This window comes from Panthera leo, chromosome A1 (assembly GCF_018350215.1).
Source record: "Panthera leo isolate Ple1 chromosome A1, P.leo_Ple1_pat1.1, whole genome shotgun sequence".
NCBI classification, from domain to species: Eukaryota; Metazoa; Chordata; class Mammalia; order Carnivora; family Felidae; genus Panthera; species Panthera leo.
In genome coordinates this window covers 31,042,065-31,060,665 of record NC_056679.1, presented here as the reverse complement: position 1 = coordinate 31,060,665, position 18,601 = coordinate 31,042,065, and the positions used below count along the sequence as shown (strand labels likewise).

At 37.3% G+C, this 18,601-nt stretch overlaps 1 long non-coding RNA gene and 2 pseudogenes across 1 annotated transcript; all 3 read left to right on the top strand.

The window, feature by feature from the left end:
* Window positions 1–401: 401 nt before the first annotated feature.
* On the top strand, window positions 402–881 carry LOC122199029 (annotated as a pseudogene).
* A 7,139-nt stretch (window positions 882–8,020) lies between these two features.
* On the top strand, window positions 8,021–11,542 carry LOC122199018. Its single transcript, XR_006193297.1, has 3 exons — window positions 8,021–8,106; window positions 9,392–9,500; window positions 11,441–11,542. It is a non-coding gene; the product is annotated as an uncharacterized LOC122199018 (long non-coding RNA).
* Window positions 11,543–15,574: 4,032 nt separating this feature from the next.
* LOC122229069 lies at window positions 15,575–18,212 on the top strand (annotated as a pseudogene).
* The last annotated feature ends 389 nt before the right edge of the window (window positions 18,213–18,601 follow it).

Genomic DNA, 18,601 nt, shown 5'->3' with positions numbered 1-18,601 from the left:
TTCCACTGTACCCCATTGTCCTGATGAGTGCATTTTGTTGTGTAATACTATCTTATAATGTTTAGAAATCAAATGGTCAACTTTTTGAAAATCAATCATGTTTCTTTTTATTTCTTTCTTCTGTTTCTTTCCTTTTACCTGTCTTCTGCTATTTAATGTTTTGAGGCTCTTCCCACATATGAAGATAATAAACATAGGTGAATTCTAATTTTTAGTGGACTTCAAAATCAAAATGCAGGGGAGCCCCTAAGACACTAATTTCGAATCACGGGCATCTGCGATTACATCTTTTCTGTTTTAAAAACAGCTGTGCTAACCAAAGTGAGACTCATTTTCTAACTTCTCTTGTTAAGACAGTGAGAAATTAGCAACAGTACTTCCTGAAACCATCAAGAAGAAAAATGTCAGTGACATTGCATAGAGATGTAAGTGATACTAAAATAGAAGTTTTCTGTGAGAGGACACCCAAATATGTGAGAAATTTTCGGCTCTTAGTGCCAGTAATTACTACAATGGCTGTATATTTCATAGAAATATCAAGGATTTTATGGTTGAAACTGGAGATCTGACAGGTGCAGGAAGAGGAAGTAACAGTACCTGGGGCAAGAAATTTGAGGACGAATATAGTGACTCTTAAGCACAATGTTAGAGGTGTGGTATCTATGGCTAATAATCTCTCAAATACCAGTGGATCTCAGTTCTTCACCTATGCCAAGAAGTTACATTTGGACATGAAATACACAGTATTTGGAAAGGTAATAGATATTCTGGAGACTGTAGATGAATTGGAGAAGTTACCAGTAAATGAGAAGACATATCAACCTCTTAATGATGTGCTCATTAAGGACATATCTATTCATACCAATCCATTTGTTCAGTAGCTATAATAGACTTGAAAAGATATTTGGCAAACTGTTTGGGGAACACACCTATTCTGGTTTACCCAGTTTTAATTATGCCAAGAGATTTTTATCATCCTACTGCTTGTTTACAACTAAAATCTTAGGAACTAGTGGTACCAACAGCTTTGGGTTCCAACTAGTGGAACCCAAACAGCTTTTACTCCCATTATTAGAGCATATACTTTACTATAACTATTATCCAATGTATTTCTTTAAGGTTAATTTTTTAGATATCTTCTCTCTAATTTTTTTACATGTAAACATTCATTTAAAAAATAGAAATACATTATTTCTGTGATGAAGACTTAACGTCCTACCTAGTTCTACTCCTGTTCACACTGGCATCCCTTATAACTAGAACTAGAAGCATTTAACATCATCTGCTTTCTGAGCTAGAGTGAATCCAAGCCCGAGATGAAGACTTTATTCAGAGAAATTTAAAAGTTCCAATCCAGCAGATCAGAATATCCATACTGAGGTAACTTTTTGATAACTCCACTCCTCTCTTGTGGTCTCTTCTTCCAAGTTTGATTTTTGAGATGAAGCCATCCAATAGTCTGTATCAAGTAACTGAGTCTCTCTACCTTGTTTAATCTCATGCCTGAGTTTTGGTTTGGATTTCCTGCACATTTCCCCTATGCACGCAGGATTTTAGTCCCACTCTGTTCTTAGAGATTCTATATTCTAATCTTGTCATGAAAATTTTAGCCCTAAAGTGGGAATTATGCTATTTCTCTCCAATTTCTTTGGCATCTCTGTAATCCTGTCTAGAATCTTTGCTTTAGTACTTAGCTGCCTTAACTTAGTTTTAAGTTACTTAACACCTAACCCCACAGTTTTTCTGGTATTCCTGGAGACTAGTGTGATGGCCTGCCTGCCTGTCCACCTGTCACGATCCATTACTGTTTAGTACCCACCATTGTATTCTCCAGATAAAAAGCTTTGCCTGTCTGGCTAGATTCCCATCACTCGATTCTTGTTCAATTTGCAAGAACTGATTTTATCTCAGTGTTGGCTTTTAGTGTCCCACTTGTATCCACCCTAAACTCTTTCTGCCACTACCGAGTCTGATATTGGTTAGAGGAGAACAACTCTGTATGATCGTTAATACACAGGCAATTATGTCACTCTAATAATTAAATGCACTGTATATCAGTTGTTCTAATAAAATTTTAATAAAAATTTTTAAATTTTTACCTTTTTACCTTTTTAAATAACTTATAAGAAGATACTTGTGCTGTTCTTTCTTCTTAGTCTTTGATAAGAATAACAACTGAAGGCTACAGATTCAGAAATTGAATCTTAATACTTTTAATATGTGCATATTTACAAAGGTCACTATTTACGTGACAGGGGTAGTTTTTATAATTGCCTCTAAATAATAGAATTCTCACAGTGGAAAAATATGACATATCTATTTATATATAAAACCACAGCTTTTCTCTGTGATGCAGTGAAATAAAGCATATGACCATGATGTGGTTAATGTTTTTATTGAAAAAGTTAATGATCCTGAACTGGATTTTTGATCAAGGAACTAACATGACTAAGTACATATATTTATAGAATATATAGAATATATATTATATTTATATATTATAATATAATTATATTATGGGTGCCAGGGTTGCTCAGTCATTTGAGCGTCCGACTTTAGCTCAGGTCATGATCTTGCATTTTGTGAGTTCGAGCCCCACATTGGGCTCTGTGCTGACAGCTCAGAGCCTGGAGCCTGCTTCAGATTCTGTGTCTCCCTCTCTCTGCCCCTTCCCCGCTCATGCTCTGTCTCCCTCTGTCTCTCAAAAATAAATAAACATTAAAAAATTAATATAATTATATTAATGTATATTATTTAATATTATTATTAATATAATAATAAATTATATATTATAACATATAATATATACTTAGTTGATATATATGTTTATATCAACTATTTATTTTAATTTATATATATTTATATCAACTATTGTAATCATTTCTAAAGTAAAGAATGTTGCAAGTTTTTAAAATGTTCTTTATTCTATTGTTTGGACTATGGACTATATATTGGTCTTGGTCCAATTAGGAAACAGAGCCACACAGTAATTGAAACAGGGGAAGTTCAATATTAAGAATTATTAAGCTACGATAAAATCATAATTGTAAAGATGGAAAGAGTACCTTCTAAAGGACTCCTCCACCTTCTCCTAGAGCTCAAGAAATGTACCAAAGATGGGCATACTTAGTATATATTCCACCCACTGCCAGGATAGTGTTCACACCTAGTTTGAAGAGTGAAATTTGTTGGATTGCTTGAGTTAAAGCTGATTTACAGCTACCAAGCAAGTGGAAAAATTCAAACCAAACCAAAACAACCTCTAGACTGGGGCTGCATGGTTTCCACAGGACTGTGTTCTCTGGGTGCACAGATGGGGCAGATAAACACCAAATGTTCTTACACACCTACCCTTTGTCTAACTGGGGCAAGAGGAAGAAAAAACAAAACACCATTTATCCTAACCTGGAAAGAGACGCTCTCTTCCCCTCGCAGTGTCTCTCCAGCGCCCTCTACTGACAGTTTAAAGTCATGCTCACCTTAAGGGAGAAAAAGCTTAAGTGTCCTATATCATGGAGAGCAAGTACACTGAAGTGTGAATTTAGATTTTTGAGGCTACACTAAAAAATGCCACAGACGTCACATAAGCTACAGCTCTATGTTATAAATATACATTACACACAAAATAAAACAACTCTTTTCTGTCACATATTTGCCATATGTCAGTATTATAACTGGTATGCAATAAACATTAATAATATTGTAAACATTTTAATATTTAAATGTTTTAATATTTTTAACATTAAATATTAAACATTAATATTTTAAACATTTTAATATTATTTAAATATTTCAGCATTTTTAAAACATTTAGGTGGATAGTATTGATACTCTAGATATTTTGAGAAGTTTCCCTCCAAACGGAAACTGATAAAACCTTTGTTTTAGATAAGCTTCCCTGTGCTGCCAGAAACAGCTGAAATTATTCCATGGACTTTACATCAATTTTTTTTAAGATAATCTCTGTGCCTAACGTGGGGCTCAAACTCATGATTCTGAGATCAAGAGTCACACCCTCTACCAGTTGAGCCAGCCAGGTGTCCTTACATCAATCTTTACATTTGGCCTTTATTATATATAAAAAGTATACTTCTGTGTTTTTCTTTTGTTTTAGTTCCTTTGTTAGTCTTCAGATACATGGCAGTGGCAATAATTCACACAAACAAATACTAAATTGTGATGTAGCATCCAGTAAATGTCTGTCTACAGACTAGTTTCATGGGAACCACAAGCAACCACATTGGCCTGAATGGTCAGAGTCACATGTAATCTTTCTGTGCTCAGAACAGTATATATTCCCTTGTTCCAACACTGGCAAACGAGCACCGATAAGACAGTTGGCATTTGTTGTACTATACAAAATAAAGATAATTATAAGGAATTATAACCCTTTCTGGTTATCTAAAGTTTTGTTTTGTTTTGTTTCGTTTTGTTTTTCAAATGGAAGGTTGAAACCCTGCTGGAAGTGTTTGTCACTGTGCTGAATGCGGACCCTTTCACCTTCTTGTATTAACAACAATGCATTCACTAATTTAATGTAGTTTTTGTCTCGCCAAAAATTAAGACATTATTTATATTGGTGATCATTAACATAATGATATTTTGAAATCAAAGTTTTGTTTCTAATGCTTTAATCTCCCAGAAGCAACTGGAACTCATCCTAGAATTAGATTTGTGCTCATTAGATCCACATGAGCGAAGTGGCTTTGTTCTAGAAGGTCAGTCACACAGTTAGCCCAGCTTATTGGTTAAAGGTATTTTTGAAGTCAGAATTTTGAATTTTGCAATTGAATTTTAGATTTATCTATTTATTTATTCCTCTATTTACTCTGTCAGCCAGTACGAAGTCCTGTGCTACATAAGCGGGATATAGCAGTGAACAAGACAGATTGAGCCCCTGCCCTCATAGAACTTACATTCTAGCACAGAATAGTCACACATTAAATAAATAAATATTAATTGAGTTATTGAAAATTTTGGTAAATAGTTTGAAGAAGAGCATAGCATACAATGAAAGATGGAAGGGAGGTCTAATCTCTCTTGCAAGTTAGGGAAGTCTTGCCTGGGGATATTATGCTTGGCTTCAGGTCTGAAAAATGACTAGGAATCAATAATGGTGGCATCTGGAGTCATGGGGTTGGGTGAGTTGTCCAGCTGGAAGGAGAGGCCCCTGAGAAAGCCCTGGCGGCATGGCGCAACCTGAAGTGACAGAGGACCTAAAAGAAAAAATGTCTTCTCGAGAGGACACGCTGTAAGGAGAATCTGGTGAGGAGGCAGGGTAGTCAGCACACATTATTTAAACTTATCTAAGAATTTATTAAGTGTGACAAACCTCATTGAACCACGTTTCCTTCTTCTGTAAAATAGATAAAATAATGCCTCTGTTTCAGAAATGTTATAAAAAATTAAATAAGGGAATGTTTACAAAGTCTTTGGCACATAGTCTTGCCAGACTAAGCAGGCTGAAGTATTTACAACAGTACGGCAATGCAGTTTCTTTCTATTCATTTTTCAAATGTATAGTTTTTGCATAATTTCAACTCTAATCATAAATTTTTTAAGGATACTATTTTTACAGCTTAGACTTTTACATATATATATACATACATATATGCATATATATATATGCATACATATATGCATATATATATGCATATATGTATGCATATATATATATGAAACTGGAATGTATATATTTGGAGCACAGGTGCTCAAGTATTTCAGTAAATAAATAATTTAGACTTCAGTTTGAAGAATTGCAACCTTAGACATCTATTAACATATTTCCACTTTTTCCTAAAACCATGGAAAATACAATTAGCTACATGTCGTCTGTTATAACTTTATTCATTGCACTAGCAAAATTGCTTGAGTTTTGAGGTGCTTTCCAATATTCAATTAAACAACCTTTAAGGTATGAGAAACAATAATGGGCTTTCTGAACCTCTTTTGGAGGAACACTGGGCCTAGTTGTCAAGGTAACTTGACCTCATTTTCAAGGTGAATTAGACCACCATAGGAAGGTGTCCTGGTACTCAGTAGTTTCTCAGTAAGTGTTTTATTATTCAAGTGTTGTCAGAAGCAAGCTTGAAGTGGACATATTGTTTCTCACTTTTACCTTTTTAAATAAAAGTTATAAAAGGCTCTTTGAACATCAATTTTTTTACCTTTGCATTTATATTTTTTCCTCAGGGAGCATTTCAAATGGCATGTTCTTATTATTCCCTCTCTCCCATTAGATTTGTTTCTCTAGAGTATTATTCTTTTACTTTATGTTTTACACAAGAAACTGACAGCTCTGGCCTTGCTAAAAGGATCCATTGTCTGTTTTTTTTCTGATGAAAACACTTGCCCAATGTTCCACTGACCTTTTGAATTTTCCCTCTTTACTTCTTCTGTATCCTGGTTGCAACATGAGCTTTCTTTTCCCAATAACCCACAAGAAAATACACAAATGATAATAGAGAAATATGTCAGAAACATGAAAACCAAGTGCTGAGATTTGGGCCTGTACCACTATGAAAGCCTAACCCCTGGTGTTCTTAGAGTAAAAATATATATATCATACCTTGCAAGAAAATTGAAAAGGAAAACATTTCCGAGATATTTACTGAGACGTTAGGATGGTCACACCAACATCTTTAGATACTAGAGGAAGGCTAACATGGATGTTTATATGGGGGGCACAATCTATTTATGGGCAAGACAAAGAGACAAATGTCAGAAATAATCTTATCAAGGATGTCATTTATAGCTCTTTAAAAAAAATCTATTTATTTATTTATTTATTTATTTATTTATTTATTATGAAATTTATTGTCAAATTGGTTTCCATACAACACCCAGTACTCATCCCAACAGGTGCCCACCTCAATGCCCATCACCCACACTCCCCTCCCTCACACCCCCCCATCAACCCTCAGTTTATTCTCAGTTTTTAAGAGTCTCTTATGGTTTGCCTCCCACCCTCTCTAACTTTTTTCCCTCTCCCCCTCCACATAAGGATCTCAGGATCCACATAAGAGTGGAAACACATGGTATCTATCTTTCCCTGTATGACTTATTTCACTTAGCATAACACTCTCCAGTTCCATCCACATTGCTACCAAAGGCCATATTTCATTCTTTCTCATTGCCAAGTAGTATTCCATTGTATATATAAACCACATCTTCTTTATCCATTCATCAGTTGATGGACATTTAGGCTCTTTCCATAATTTGGCTATTGTTGAGAGGGCTGCTATAAACATTGGGGTACAAGTGCCCCCTATGCATCAGCACTCCTGTATCCCTTGGGTAAATTCCTAGCAGTGCTATTGCTGGGTCAGAGGGTAGATCTATTTTTAATTTTTTGAGGAACCTCCACACTGTCTTCCAGAGCGGCTGCACCTGTTTGCATTCCCACCAAAAGTGCAAGAGGCTTCCCGTTTCTCCACATCCTCTCCAGCATCTATTGTCACTTATGCTTTTGAATGATTTGTACAAGGGTACTCTCGGTGATGGAACTGGAAAAAGTCCAGGCCTATGAGACTGTGGAGAAGTCTTTTCTGGATCATGCTACCCCATTTGCCTTTCAGTCCTTCTTTTTTGTTTATTTTGTGTTTATTTTTGCAGTGGCATACTCTGGTAGCACTTAAGGAAAACCGGGGAGTTTTGAAGGAAACACTAAGTTACAATTAATTGATAAAAACTATGTCTTTTCCTGTTTGCGTATTATGGGATGCCATGGAAATGACTGTACAGACAAGTAAAAATTTAAAAAGACTTAATTCTTTCCTGTGAAAATAAAAGAGGAGATTATTCCTACCCCCCCAACTTTCTAAGAAAGTTAAGTTAGAAAGTTTGAGAAAGTTTAAGTTAGAAAACATGTAATTGTAAGTACTTCTCATTTCTTTGAAATCTAGACAGGACCTTTGGAAATCTAGACAGGACTTTTGTCAGCTTTATGACCCAACAATGCTATTCTCAAAGACCTAGGAGCAAGCTCTTTGAAATGTAAACAGCAAGGGAGATTGCAGGACTATTTTCCAGTTTCTGTGGGAGGGTGGGAGTTTAATTTTAGTGGGTGTCTTGCACCAAGTTGGAAAACTACTTCCTGCTATGAAGGTATGAGAAGTTTCTTTTACCTCTACTAGTCAACTAGCTACACAGGTGGTCACCCCAATTACCAGGTAAAGTTAGGATCTACTTGTGTGAAAAATGATACTGTCAAATCTTCTTATTTGAGGACTAGTTACAGTTTATCTTGAAAACATGCATGTAATGAATTATATCTGCTTGGCTATGTGAGGGGATGAGTATTCTTTCTATCTTTGTGATCTCTTAATGGGCTGTCTGTTTTGTACGTCACATTCTGATTTGATAGTTATTCATAAATAAAAGTATTTTCTTTCTCTACTCCCTTGTGGAGACACTTTGTGGGTTGGAAGAAGATTTTATTTTTAATTATATGTCCCCAACACAATATGCTTTAAAATAAGTAGGTACCTTTTAAAATGGGTATGTGTAACTATCAACCAGGAAAAATATAATAGACCCAATGTCTCCTATCTGAAATAGGTTTACTTAAGCCTTTTCAAGGCCTTGAGTATGGATAAGAAGAATTTGATTAGAAGTAGAAAATCTAATTGATAGCATCAAGAAATTCTCTAAGACTCTAAGACAGAGACCGACTTATCTTCATCATCTTGATTTTCTTTCTGAACCTGTCATTGTAATTGGATTAGTTGTAAATAAAATAAACACTGTTGGTGATGATATGAAAAGATTTTCAGAGTATAAATCAAAGATATATTTCAAGAGGGTCATTAAATGCCTCCTATTACATCTTCCTGATTTGTAAAGCTTCTGAGAAATTAGAACTGTATCAGTGAGTAGAATCTAACAAAAGTTTCATTAAAATTTAGCATATGATGCTATTTTCAAATTAGTGTTTTCATCATTATGTCCATGAAACAATACATGTACCTCCTTGCTAGAGGGAAGTAACTGGTGGGTTTCAGCCAAACTTTGGTTTGGTGTTTATTTGACTAAGTTTTTACTGTTGATGTAAACAAACAGAAATTTTTTACTTTGATTAGAAAGACACTTATGACATGGTAATTATGAAATGTTAAATAGTGATAATCCTTGGCTGTAATGCAGTCTTGAGAATGAGGAATGGGAGACACAAGGAAAGCTAATGGAGTTGTGCGTATCTAGCATGGATTAACTTATAGTGGGAATTTTTCATGTTGAGCTTTCCTGAGGAAAATTTACCTTCTCACCAAAACCAAAGTGGAATAATGATATATAATCCCCTCACTGATATGAATTAGGGAAAATCAAGAGAATACAAATATAACTGGGCTTCTTTTCATAATCAGGGTTTAATTAAATAATATCTTTCCAGAGGGTCATTTAAAGCTCAGCTATTACAACTTCCCAATTACATAGAAGATTCTGTGAAATGGGAACTATGAGGAGTCTCCTAGTCCAAGCCTGCCATTTACAGACGTTGAGTGAGTAGATCCTGAACATTTCCCACACTTGCTAACACTATGGAGAATCTTGGAGGAATCACAGACTCAGAATTTTAATTATTAATAGGTTCTCTTAAATGAGAGGTCTCTTAAATAAGTTCTCTTAAATGAGACTGGCATGGGACTAACTGAAGAGGTTCAATAGAACCTGAGAAGACAAAAGAAAAGTCCACTTAGAGTTAGACATACTTACCTCAAAGTGTACTGAAAAATTTCAGAATAAAGTATCATGAATGAACGACTGCTAAGTCTGCCTCATTACCTATCCAGGACCTCAGATCTAATCAATAGTCTAGGACCTCAGGCTGGACATCTGTGTCTAGAGTCCTAACTATCCATATTAGATATAGAGCTGTCTCTTCTCCCACAGCAGAAATGTAACCCTATTTTTTTTGTAGTTAGTATAAATATTCTCCATGGCCTAGTCTTGCTGATAGCTCTTGAGAGCAATTAAGAGTAATGGACATAATACATCTGAATAGTACTTGGTTTCCCAGTGAAATACCTACGTGTTTTCACTTTCTGAGTAACTATAGGGTTGGTGTCATTGCTACCTGCACCACATCCTTCTTACTCAGGACTGATACTAGATTCTGAGTGTCAGTTTTGCTTCTTAACCCAATTTTCCTATCAATATAGTGGCCATAAATCACAGAAAGGATGGGGGGAAGAGTGGGGCAGAGCCACACCCTGGCTCCCTTAGGCTCTAGGGCCTGGCTCATATATGGTTAGGGGCTATTGAATAGTGCATTAAAGCTCACAGATTCTTGGTGAGATCAGAAAATATGACATGTATGACAGACCCCTTGCTTTTCTCTCTTGTTATACATCTCTGGCACTCACCAAAGAGATCAACCTGTTTTTCTAGTCTCCTTGGCCTCCATGGCTCACTGTGAGGGAAGAACAAATAAATGCCTCTCAGATGGCCCTGGTGGCTGGAGGTGTTGGGTCCCTTTGTCCTTGCACTGTTTTAGACACCTCCTCACCTGTTATTCTCCAATTAAATTGCTCTTTACTCTGACAACAGCCCAAATGAGATAAGACCCATGGAATTGCTTCTATTCAACCAATTTTGTGTGATTCAACTTACAGTTCTTCATAGAAGTATTCAGGTCAATATCACAAAGCCTTGTAGATTTGGGGGAAAAGGAAAGAAATCATGACCTTTGGTAAGGAAAACAGTGTAGATGAATGAGCTCTGTAGTTGGCAGTAGTTGGTCCTCTCCTATAATATCTGAAATCCATCAAACATATTTGCCACAGCAAAGCAAATACCATGTTTTTTTAAAGATCTACATCCAATATATGTGAGAAATTTCTTTACCTTTTATTGTCAAACCCTAGACAATAGAGTGCCTTTGCCTCTTCCTTGTTCCACGGTACATCATAAACCTTGTAGAAAAAGCTTTCAAGTGGCATCATGTCCAAAATGCTTGTATTTTACCTACGTTTCTTTTGTCATTGAGGAGTGAAACATTCATTCCAACACACATGTACTGCACTTATACATATTATTTCATGCTTACGTTAACAGTTTATTTGTGTTTGTTTATTAGGACAAAACTAGAGTGACTCTATTTTATGGATAAAGTTATACTTTGAATCTTTTAATTATAATGAAAGCAATATGCCAGGATACTAAGGGACATACACCTGTCAAAAGGATTATATTTGCCCTTTTATATTCTTTCAGTTTCAATGGACAGAATGCATTTGAATAAAATCTCCACTGTTTTCACCACTATGTGTGATGAGAGAATATTTCATTTATTGAAAATCCTGAGACCCCAACCTGGCATTGTTCCTTTGTAATTAGGCGCCGACTACAGAGAGAGCACCAAAGCATTGGCAGAGACTATCTGGCTATTGCTCTCGCAAAATAGAGAGGGTGTCTTATCCACTTTTGTTTTGTATCTCAGAGAGAAATTATGGCCATCATGTAACTCTACCCACAACTTCAACCAATGGACTCATTCTATTGACAATACTCTGGCAAAATTCATTCTTTTACTAAAGGACACATCTCTGTAAGTAGATTAGAGAGATAAATATTTGAGCAAGGCAATTGTATGCATTATTTATTTCTCTTTAGTTCCTATATCCTATAAGAAAGGATGTGATAACTTTAATTGGAACAACAACCACAATTTCATAGCAATTTCTATTCCCTTAAAAAGGACATATCACTGCATGGTGAGTATAGGGAGATAAAGCCTCAGGAAAAATCTTCTGAGGATCTACCATAATCTCATTTAGCAAGCTCTATAATGTGAATTGGGTGTTGTCAGTAATTAATTTATATGTCTTTATAATATCCTAAGATTTTAAAAATGTCATTCTAGACAAAGTTGTCAAGAAGGTAGACCTCCAGGGGTGCCTGGGTGGCTCAGTCGGTTAAGCGTCTGGCTTCAGCTCAGGTCATGATCTCACTGTCAGTGAGTTCAGGCCCCGCATTGGGCTCTGTGCTGACAGTTCATAGCCTGGAGCCTGCTTTGGATTCTGTGTCTCCCTCTCTGCTCCTCCCCTGCTCACGCTCTGTGTCTCTTTGTCTCTCAAAAATGAATAAACATTAAAAAAAATTAACAAAAAAAGAAGGTAGATCTCCACTAACAATTAAGCCCAAAATCTCAAAGCTATATGTGACGAGTTCAGCATGATCCCTCAGAGTATAATTTCTGTGTGGTGGTATTACATTGTTCTTAAAACCCTAGGCTAACTACTGCAGGGATTATAAAATGACCAAAACACAGGCATTGTGTTCACCTAGCTCTTAACCTAAGAAAAATTACACATATACAAATTACACGTATGCAAATGACCTCAATAATATTTAGACCTCAATAATATTAAGATCTATGTGTGGTCTATAAGCAATAAAAATCTATGTAAAAGAAACGAATTGTTCTGTTATTATTCAAAGAAGGGAGAAATAACATCCCATATGAATTTGAGGGGGCAACAAATTTTCTGAGTGGAGGATAATTAGTAAATTAATTTGTTAGTTAAATTGTCTATGTTTGGGGGCTTAAAGAATAATAGATACTTTTTCATCAGGAGTTATTTGGTAGGAATTGCACTGTAGTTAAAGGGAAGAATGACCAAAAGACAGGGGGCGGGGGTAGGAAAGCATAGTGTTTGTTTTGAGAAAAGAAGTAAGCTAGTTTATCTAGAGTTTAGAGATATAGAAGAAAACACCCAGAAAGAAAGCATGGAGTACTACTACTGAGTAGCAAGGAACAGTGTTTATGCCATCTTTTAGGAGGTTTTGTAATTTTATGAATATTCTTGAGCACCAAAATTACAGTCTAGAACTGTACATAATGAAGATACTCTGGCGATACAATAATACCCAGGTAGAAAATGAGTTGAGATGTGTAATAGGTTGAATGGTGTCTCACAAGAACATCATGTGTACCCAGAACCTCAGAATGGGAAATGTAGATGATGGTATTAGTGAAGGATCTCAGAGTGAAATCATCTGGGATTTATGGTAGGCCCTAAATGCTATGACCAGAGTCCTTATAGAAGAGAAGACACAGAGAGACAGAGAGAAGAAGGTTATGTGAAAACGGAGCAGGTTGGAACAATGTATCTATAAACTGAAGAATGTGAAGGATTGCCTACAACCAGCAGAAGTAGGAGAAGGGCATGGGATGGTTCCTCCCTCAGAGCCTCCAAAAGGAACCAATCCTGCCGACGCTTTGATTTCAAGCTTCCGTCCTCCTTAACTAACAGAGAATAAATTCTGTTTTAAGCCACTCAACTTGTGGTGACTTGTTATGTCAGCCCCAGAAAATCAGTATAGGAGGCAATAACAGACATGCAAATGAAGCATAATGGTCTGAACTAGAGAAGAAGGAAGTGAAAATAGAAAGGAGCATGTGGACATAGGATTTACCATAAAGTTATACGTCACAGACCCTCACCTGAATTATGCACAGAAACTGGAAGTTCTTTTTTTTTAATGTTTTTATTTATTTTTGAGTGGGAGAGAGAGAGACAGAATGTAAGCCAGGGAGGGGTAGAGAGAGAGGGAGACACAGAATCCGAAGCAGGCTCCAGGCTCTGAGCTATCAGCACAGAGCCTGATGCGGGGCTCAAACCGATGAACTGTGAGATCATGACCTGAGCCAAAATCGGAAGTTCAACCAACTGAGCCACCCAGGCACCCCAGGAAATTCTTAAAGTCCACATATCACATAAATTACAAATATACGAAGCCTGGACTAGCCCCTGTCTACATGCCATGGCAAGTAACCTATTTAAATAATTTGCAATGTTAGAGAGAATCCAATGTTTTCAGTTTGGCAATCTCAGATGGTGGTGATATTCTTTATCAGGAACAATACATTTAGAGAAGCCAGCTTTTTTGCCAGTAAGTAAAAATCAGGTTTTCTAACAACTTGTAATCTATTCACCCTCCAAAATCTAGTCCACTGCTAGATTTGACCTGTGGTATGTGGTTTGCTGACCCTTGGTACAAAGAAACAACTCTGATGAAATGTGTTAGCTGGTATAATACGGGTATGTGTATGGTGCAAAATCTTCACAAAGCAGGGGAAGCAGTTTACTGCCACTGTGTACTGGGAAAGCCTTTCTAGCTCCTATTGTGAATTAGGTTTATTTGGCCTTTTACTGGGGGGGAGGGGGGGGAGAGTTTGTTGATGGAGGTTTAGACCACAAGCTCCCCCAGGAAGTGGCTCCATTGTTGGTTTTTTTTTCATCTTTGTATCTACAGCATTGAGTACGGAGCACATCAAACAGTAGATGCTAATTTATCTCCTGGAAAATGGAGAACCTGAGTCTTGGGTACTGATAGGCTATCCAAATGGAGATCGAGAGCAGGTGTGAAAAATATGGATCTTGAATTCAGGAAAAATATTGGGACTGGCAACACAGATTTAAGTAATCAACACAGATGTAGTTGCCAAAACTCTAAAATTGACTGAGAGTTCTGAGGGGGAGGCTATTACAAAGGAAAAGACCTGAGGATGAGCTTTGATAAATACAAGTACCATATTGGTTGTTACAATGAGTATAGACAGGCATTTTGGATATAGTAACTGTGGAGCCAAAGAGATACTTTAAATAAATACATTCAATAAATTGGTGAAATGGAACTTTATTGTAACTCTTGACTTTCTCTGGCTTTTTCTTGTTTGGCCCATCACTTATGGGAAATGTCAAGTGATTCTGAAGACCACCTGGAGTTGCTTTAACTTCAATCCCCTGAGAAGCCTCAAAAGGTCAAGTATCATCTCCAACTGCTTCTCAGAGATGCCTTTACATCGTACAGAGTTCCTAGTTAATCTTCCCCAGTCCTGTAAAATTCACATGTGCCAGTGCTGTAGATAGAAATGACACACATTCTTTCAATTTTGGAAACTGGGCTTTTTCTCATAGACTCAAGGGGATAATCCCACATTTTAAAGACAGATTTTAAAATATCGAAAGCTATAAAAGATTAGGGTAGCTCTTTAAAAATTCCCTGAAAAGCACATTATGCAGTAATAATGTACACTGTCTTAAAAATATATGATTTAAATTTCAAAAATGAAGGAAGGAATAATTTTAAGTCAATTTAGAGATATCTATGAATCACGATATGATAGTATTTAAAAATATATGCACACATATGAATGTATACATGTAGAAACCAAAACGCATACATATAAACACAAGTACCATGTGCGTTCATTACTGATAATAGCTCAACAAAAGTAATAAACGCTTTGAGATCTTCCTGTGTGCCAAGGATGAACTAAGTGACTGCAACATTAGCTTGTTTATCCTTCCGGCAACTCTGAGGTAGATAATATACATACATACATATATATATATATATGTATATATATATATTTTTTTACATTTTTCAATTACCACTTTATATAGCCACCACAAATAAAATCCCAAAGGAGTCTTAAACCAAAAGCTTACTCTTCATTTTAATTCAAGAAATTGTTTATTTAGCACCTTCTATCTACTAATCAGTATGCCACATGCTTAGACAAAATGCCTTACTTCTGCATAAAAAAAGATATATTAATGCAGTCATGGACATCAAAGAAGCTGTTTGCCCTCAAGGTAAATACCAGTCTCCATGCCAGAAGACAGAAACCAAACTGTAAAATATCTCTCAAAAGGGACATTTTCAGGTTCTTAAAAAAAAAAAAAAAAAAAGAATTGACAGCTAGTTACCAATGGAGCACTGTTATTTTGCCTTACTCTTTTCCTTTTCCTTCTTTTCCTTCTTGTTCCTTTCACTCGGGACTTGGTCCTATCTTTTCCATTTCAAATAATCCTCCATTCACTTCAAATTGGATTGGAGAGACATGCAATTGTTCAAACTTCTTCCTTGTTATTTACTAAGACATGCTCTTAAAACTCTTGCTTAATTTTAAAAGCCTGGCTAATTTCTTTCAGTGGGGGGAAGACAGAGAAAGAGGGAAGATACAGATAGTAGCACAAGTCTCCGTGGCCTGGTGGCAGCCACCTGTCCGGAACCTGCAGGAAGCTGGGCTGTTAGGCTTCCCCAGGCCTCTTCCACCTGCCTGACCCCCTCCCCACCTGCGCTGAGACAGGGAGGGAGGGTGCGACTGCCGGGGTCTCTGAAGGCCCAGTGCTGGGCTGCTGGTGTTTGGTGTCACAAGGTGTCTTTCTGGCATCTTCAGCGTGAGGACCTGATGGGGAGCCCACAGAAGCATCCCCACTCCCACCCTGACTGCATCTGGGAGATTCGCACTCTCAATGTTGGTTCCCATTCAGCCTCCAGCACCAGTTTCTGGCTCTGGCTGCTTCTGCTGGAAGAAATTGAAAAAGTCCTTTCAGGGGCGCTAGGTCTGCAATGGTTTAAGTGTTACAATTTGCTATATCTACTGAGGTGCATTTTTACATCTGTGATCTGGACAGTTTTGCTTTTTGTTTAAGTTCAGTCAAGTGATTCTGTTGCTTAAGAATGTGCCTATCAGTGGGGCGCCTGGGTGGCTCAGTTGGTTGAGTGGCCGACTTCGGCTTAGGTCATGATCTCACAGTTCGTGAGTTTGAGCTCTGCATGGGGCTCTGTGCTGACAACTCAGAGCCTGGAGCCTGCTTTTGATTCTGTGTTTCCCTCTCTCTCTCTGCCCCTCCCCTGCTCACGCTCTGTGTCTCTCTCAAAAATAAATAAACATTAAAAAAAAAAAAAAGAAAGAAAAGAATGTGCCTATCAAGGGGTCTAGGCCCTGTGGATCATTTCCTAAAACATTCTATCCCTGTTTCACTCAAGCTCTAAGTCCAGTGTTAGAGTCATAGTTCAAAGCAGACAAAATTGTGATATAGTAATCATATTGAAGATCCAGAAAAAAACCAATGTGAAATTCTCTTCTAAACTGAATATGATTTTTAAAAATTTTTTAATGTTTATCTATTTTTGATAGAGAGTGACAGAGAGCGAGTGAGGGAAGGGGCAGAGGAGAGATGGAGACACAGAATCTGAAGCAGGCTCCAGGCTCCAAGCTGTCAGCACAGAGTCCGATGCAGGGCTCGAATCCATGAACCGTGAGATCATGACCTGAGCCGAAGTCAGACGCTTAACCGACAGAGCCACCCAGGCGCCCCTAAATTGAATATGATTTTTAATGAAAGTGATCAGGAATTGAGAGACTTAAGCTATAAGATACATGCCTTTGATATCGTTTTTAATAATCACTTGGGTTCCAGTGGAGATTTGCCAGCCACAAGGAATGCAGCATGTGAAGAAAATCTTCACCTGACTGATGTTTTGGTCACTCGTGTTATTACTTGTCTCTACAGTGAAGCTGTGTTGATTTTGCTTAGGACAGGGCACAGTTACAGATGGCACACCAGCGTGTCATCGTCATGAAATTGCCTTAGTGGATGATGCTAGTGACTTTGATGATTTGGAAGGAGAGCTAGATAAATATCTCCAAAAACACCTTGTTGGTAAAATTAAAGTAGTAAGAAGCACAAAGGGTGAGGGAATGTTTTGAGGAAGAACAATTGGAGCAGCCTGTGTTACAGAAGCTCTGGTGAGGCTGGACAACTGCTATGAAGTGAATGTGATGTGGCTGCAGGCTTGGCTGGCTGTCATCAGGAGGACGGGTCGACCATGGCTCGCCCACCCACTGATATGATCGGCGCAGATGTGCTTGTCTATAGCTTGTTGTCCTCTGTGGTACAGGGAGGAGTCAGCTGGGGGCTATGCTTCAAATGAGATCTCATTCCCCTTTCCGAGCTATGAGGACCAGATGGAGGCAATGCACCAGTAGAGTCACCCGCAATGGCTGAAGGATTGTGTGTCATGAACAGAAACTATCTCAATGATTTGGACGATATGACAGTGGCATGTGTATCTGGGAAGGAAAAGATTTAGAAATATCACTTAGGATCTGAATGTGTAGTGGTAAGCTCTTCACCATCCCATGCTCTAGAGTAGGACATATTTTCTGAAAAAAGGCAACCGTGTGGATCTCATAAAGGTCAGGACACCATGACACATAACTCTTTGAGGCTCGTACACGTTTGGTTGAATGAATATAAGGAACATTATTTTTCCTCGAGACCTGATCTGAGAACCAAAAGCTGTGGAAATATTGGTGAGTATATTGAAATGAAGAAGAAATTAGGTTGTAAATCATGAAACGTTATCCAAATAACATTTACCCAGAAATGCAGATATCTGCGCAAGGATAATGTAGAAGTATGCACAATGAGTCTAAGAAAAATTGGTTAGGAAATTGTCACATCACCCAGAGGAAAACCACAGAAGACTTGAGGAGGGTCTGAACTAAGGCAGGACTTGATTGATTACCTTACATGCTACACATTGGAATTTTTTGTTTGGAAATTATGATATAACTGCATTAAAAACAAAGGATTCTAGTTCCATCCGTTGCTTCATATCCATTAGTGTTTTATTTGTCATGCACAAGAAAGTGTAGGAAACGGTAGGTCTTTGAAGATAAATAAGACTAAGCCTATGTCCCCAAAGAACATACAGTACACTGCAGGAGATGAATAGATGCTAATGCTGCTATTCCTTTATTCATTGGAAGTCAAGGTGAAGAAGGAGAGAAACTCAA